Genomic DNA, 6,000 nt, shown 5'->3' on the forward strand with positions numbered 1-6,000 from the left:
TCTTCGTCGATTTCGTACCAAGCGCTTCTTGAAAGTTCCCTCGGTAGGCACGCAGCCTTCACTGAATTCGCCCAAATTTTTCTGCGCACTTAGGTCAACCACACAGTAGCTTGACTTTAGACGCCGCGTAACGAACAATAAACGCGGCGTATAATCGGCTGCTTTCGTGCAAACCGACTTGACGTTTTACCGCCGTCAGCGCATTCCCGCAGCAGCAAAAGTTACCCACCAGCAAATTTAATAGCACAACTTCGAACGCTCTTTGTTTTGCTTAATATTTTCAAACTTCAAACACAATGTTTTGGCAAAATAAAATAATAGTTATTTTCATCGTCGCTCATTTCTTATTTCTTTTTACAAAAAATTAAGCAGACGGTCCCTCGAATGCTCTTGGGGCACCGCCCTGCTGTAATTGGCTGATTCCTCGTCGCGTCACGTAGTGACGTCTCATCGTGTCGTCATTTTGACGTCACTGTCAATAACATGTGACAGAATTTGTCACAGTTGCGCAATCTGGCCCCTGGTGGTCGAGGTCACTCAGCAGGTGTCCACTGCAGCGTCTCTCTAGCCAACCTACAAGTTCGGTACGTTAAAGTCCACATACCAACGAGTCGAAATGACGATGAGATCATCACGTCTGTAATGTAATGCCGCAGGTAAAGGACACAGACGAATAGCGGAGAAATGCCAGACACTTCTTCAGACCGAGCCGCGGCGGGCGCAGTACGACCGTCTCGTTTATGCATTTGCACAAAAAAAATGTTCCCGTATTCTTCACGAGCCCGTTCATTTGCTCGGCTTTCTTGCGCAGCAGCCAGCAGACGGCATGCTGACAGCCGAAGAAATATAGCAGGTCTCGCGCAAACCGAAAAGTGACAACAAGCTCGTCAGTCCAGTATGCAGGTTGTGAAGAGACGTTAAGTCCAACCAAAGCCCTTGATAGGCTTGAAAAATAATCTAGCCAATGTAGTCACTCTAAGCCCAACTGCTACGCCGAAACAGCTGATATCAACTTGGCTGCGATTGCAGGAGACACGTCAAATTCTCTGATGACATGACACAGTCGACCGGCAGTCATTCCTTTTCGATACCTTTGCAGTTTAACTACGAAGAACAATTTTTTCCCCTGAACAGCTGGAAGATGTATGCTAACACGTGGCAAACACTGTCGCACTGTCTCTGGGATTTACTGCTGCTGCACTTCGGTGAATTATAACAGCGACACTGGATGAAACGATCGGAGGTAGCAAGAGCCGCCTATGGGGCTGCGAACTGAGGACATCATGCAGGATAACGTCGTAGATTCCTATAATTTGAATAATCGTTTTTAACACCACCACTGTATTCTATTACGCGATGGGTAGAGAGGTAAAGGCGCTCTTTCTGTACTTGAAGGAGAAAGGGCTGTGACGCATTCAATGGACTAAAGTTCGAACCGTCTTTTTCAAAAGGGGCTATCTTTAATTTGAGGAAAGAGAAGCCAAGCGAACAGGTGAAGGCTTTCACAGCGTTGGACTGGTTGACACACTGCTGAAACTACGGCTTCTTTGTTATCGAACTAGAACGGGATGCCGTCGTGGTAAGCCTTAAAACCAGAAAGTTAAGCTAGACGTTAAACTTGCCCCGCAGAGCGCTACCGCGGCGGAACGATAGAGGACGCCAATAGAGGACATCTTCGAGGAGCTGTTTAGTAACGGGAGATATACATCCTAAAAGGACGTCAACATATGCATCTATGCCACAGCACTATACAAAGTCACGTTCGACAATGAAATTTGATGTGGAAGTGCAGGGTAGTGTGGCGTCTTCTGAAAGCACACAAGACTTCAATGCGCCGCAGGGGAATGAAGTGCAAGGCTTGGAGGAATGCAGCATGACTTTTTTTTTTTTTAGTGTGCTCGCCTCTTAAAGTTGTAAGCAGAGAACCGAAATCCACAAAATCCTTATCTCTGACTGAATGACATATTCCTAGAGGAGTTCGTTAAATCGATCATTCGAGATCCTTGGTAGATGACAGCAAAGGTCAACAACTAGATGTTACCAAGTGGGCACAAGGTCAGACGTCACAGCCACACTTCGTCAACATTTGAGCCAGCGGGGCTCAAATGGGGTGCGGCCCGTTTTCTGCTAAGCACGCTTAGAAAGTTCGAGGTGATCGTGGCGTGCAATAGACGGTAGCATGAGAAACTACGCATGTCTAACCGGCTTCGGCATACTTTACATGGGAAAGTCAGTTATCGAATTCTTTCAGCCGTTTTAAAACTTCACTGAAGTCAAAGCGGGACAAGAGGAGATCTCTGAGCATCTGCGGAAAAGAAAAGGTAGCAATTTCAGCAACGTGTGTAGCTGTTTCACCAAAGTGTGTAGCTGTTTGCGAGCATTTACAAAAAACGAGTACCTATGGCACTCATACAGCAGTCGAAGGCAAGCATGCTGGACATGGACGTCATTGAAAGAATTCATCATGTCGCAGAATAATGTGTCTTAATGGCAGACTTTCAGAATAACGACGATTCGCTTCACATCTTAACGACTAAAATAATGATTTGCAACTCAATCTTCAACTCCCATTTAAATTATTGCCAGTTAATGTGGGGTACTACAACATTCACCAACCTTGAACGCGTTCATTTAATAAAAAAAAAGATATATTCGAAATGCATATAATTCATCATACCGACATCCGAGTGCAGCCTCCTTTAGTTGTTGCATGGTGATAAAAGCACATGTTCTCTATAAATATCGCCTTAGTGTCATCGTTAAAACACAAATTAGGAGCAATATTACCAGACTCAGAAAATTAGCCGAGCCAAGGAAAAAAGCATTAGACTATCCAACAAGACATGGCGAGGAATGGATAGTGCCGACACCTCGACTGAACCTAGGAAAAGAATGCCTTCATTACGCTCTTCCGTCTCTTCTTAACAGTTATGCTCTCAACAATTTCGATTTGTTTTCCTGTTCGCGCCGAGAACTTAACACCATGTAGTTAAATAACAAGGCTTAAGTTTACTTATGTGTACATACTGATGTTTTGTATGTTCTTTATTGATTCCTCGGTGTATTTGTCTTCGTTTTAAAATTGTGTATTGTGTAACTTTCAGTACTGCCTCCATGCTAAACATTAGGTTTGTAGATTCGTCAAGCTGCTCACTGGCAGTTTTTTCTACAAGCCCTCCGTCTGTATTGTAAGATGGGAAATAAACTGATTAAAATGATACAATAAAAAAATTATCTGTGTGCCCAACACTCAGCTCAAAAGCACCTGTTGAGTGAAGCGGTCATTACTCTGCGGTGCAGGCACCGCTGGTTCCAGAGTCACGAGAAGTGACCAAATTCATCGATTTCTTCGGACGCTTCCAATTGTAGAGGTTGTGCGTCGGTAACAACGCCATCATTTTTTAAACAAAAGAGGCTAAAAATCATGAAGGGTGCTCCGGACTACTAATGCCGCACGGACAACGATGTTGCCTTCGTCACGTACAAAGGAAAGCACGACGCAAAACTTGGCATCAGCATGCTAGCATCTAAGTCGCTTTCTTGCTTTGCTCTGCTCGTGGGAGGTGCGATATCGAGCACCAGAAAATGTTATTTTACCAAGAAAAGCATCACATTTCTGTAAAACTCGTTGCATATGGCTATCTCGAATTACACAATGCATTTCTTCGGTATAAAGTAACGCGACGCAGGACTACAAGAAAAGGAACATGGGACAAAGGCACTAAGAATCATCTGGGGCAATTCTGGACCACAATTTTGGGCCACGGCTTGGATAGCAGTGGCACGGAATGAGAGAGTTCGGCTGGGCAGTAGCAATAGCAGGGTGGGGAGCCATGCAGGTGGCCTCAAGCTAGTACTTAGTACTTTGTAGGAGTAACGAGTATGTTGAGAGAGCGGACCAAGCTGCGAAGAATGATATCAAGAAATCTCGGCATACGGCAGAAGTGCTTATCTAGGCCCTGTATTTTCCTGTTTAAAGCGAAAAACACCGATAAACATCCGCCGATCAAAAACAAAAATTATCGAATCGGTTAAAACCGAAGTTCACCGGTGCCTGGGCATCTTTAGGCTAGCCAACGACCGATTTCACCGATGAATTTTCCTACTCCTTTTTCTTCTTAAAGCATAAAAATTCAAAGCGGGCACTCATAAAAGTGCCGCTGGTATTTTAAACCCGCGTCGAAGATATGCCCGTATCGCCTCGACGTAGGTGATATCTTCTTCGTGGGTTTAAAATATTGTCACCAAGTGGTGACTGCAATCCAGAGAGCAGAAAGACAGCCAGAATGGCGTCTAAACAAAACTCTTTTATTTGGGCTGACTTGCGCTCACAATGGACTGAGTCACTCTACGGCGGCGTAGCAACAAGCGTGCTCGGCGGTCGTCGAACAGAATGCCCGCCGCTCTCGGCCGTGCTCGATTTAAAGCTGATAGCGAACTTTCGAGATACGGCGTGCAGAGTCACAACAACATTCTGGAACAACGTAGAATCAGCTCCGCTTGGATGCAATCAGTCGAGATAAATCTGGTCGCGTCCTGCATCTAAAGCAAAGCAATAAAGCGGCGTGCCGGCAGCTTTGAAAAATGAACAAACACTACAAAGATTCGCGGCAATGTCAGCGGCACTCTTATGAGTGCCCCTTCGAATTGTTATGCACCTAGAAGAAAAGGAATAAGAAAATTCATTGGTAAAATCGGTCGTCGGCTAGCCTAAACATGCCCAGACACCGGTGAACTTCGGTTATAACTGTTTCAATATTTACAACCTACTCAGCCAATGCGCGCGCGGGGAATCATAGCGCGTTGCGACCGCATAAGAGTGCGACAGCCGGTGATTCTGGCGATGCGCTCACCTCTGGCGATGCGTGGGTCGGGGTGCTGCTTCCGGAGATAGTCCTGGATGACCGCAAGCACGTCCTCCAGCGCAAGGGGCAGATCGCTGGGAGGTAGGTGATGTGCGTCGCTCGCGAGGTCGTCAGCTTCCCCGCTGCCTGCGATTCCGCGGTGACCGGGCACCCTCCGTGCACGCACAGCGCATCCGTTCTGCGCAAGTCGCTCGAGGCGCGAACAAATGTCGCGCACTATAGTGGGGTACCGCAGCCGTTGGACTGCAGGCGGCTGAGTGCGGCGCGGGAATCGCATAGCAGAGCACTCCTGGGCGGCCGAGGGACGAGGGTGAGCAGCCGGTCCAGCCCGAGCCGGATCCCCATTCAGCTTCGTCATGGTGGAGCAGCCCAGGAAGGTGACGTGTTGCTGGGGCTATGCAGTCGCAGGGCGGGGATGGTAGCCGCCGCTGCAAGGGAGCAGCTGTCGCGGGCCGAAGCGATGCGGAGGTATCTTGGGGGCGTCACGGAATTGCGGCGAGTGATGTGTGTGACGTATGCGGGACAGTGGAAACACTGAAGCACCTGCTCCTTCGCTGTGCCGCGTTCGCCGATGTTCGTCGTGATATGCTCGCGGCCACCAGACTCCCTCAAGACGCGATTGTGGCCACAGGGCAGTGCGTGCACCCGTGAGCGAACCTTGGTGACCCCCTGTGCTTTCCTCGAATAGACGGGCTTGTCGTACCGTATGTTCTCCGCAAGGTAGTGCCGCGCAGTGACCGAACGCTCCGCGTGTGCTACCTTGGGCGATCAACAGCTGGACGCCCCACTCCATCTGCAGTGTACGTAGTGTTGTGCGCGTGTTCTTTCTCTTCTTTTATGGACTCAACACGCGTGCAACCTATACATTTGTATTATTGTGTAAGTATAGGCCGCCGCGGTGGTTCAGTGGTTACGACGCTCGGCTGCTGACCCGAAAGACGCGGGCTCGATCCCGGTCGCGGCGGTCGAATTTCGACAGAGGCGAAATTCTACAGGCCCATGTGCTGTGCGATGTCAGTGCACGTAAAAGAACCCCAGGTTGTCGAAATTTCCGGAGACCTTCACTACGGCCTCTCTCATAGCCTGAGTCGCTTTGGGACGTTAAACCCCCATAAACCAAACCAACCTCTCCCCT

The sequence above is a fragment of the Amblyomma americanum genome, chromosome 6 (genome assembly GCF_052857255.1).
Source record: "Amblyomma americanum isolate KBUSLIRL-KWMA chromosome 6, ASM5285725v1, whole genome shotgun sequence".
NCBI classification, from domain to species: Eukaryota; Metazoa; Arthropoda; class Arachnida; order Ixodida; family Ixodidae; genus Amblyomma; species Amblyomma americanum.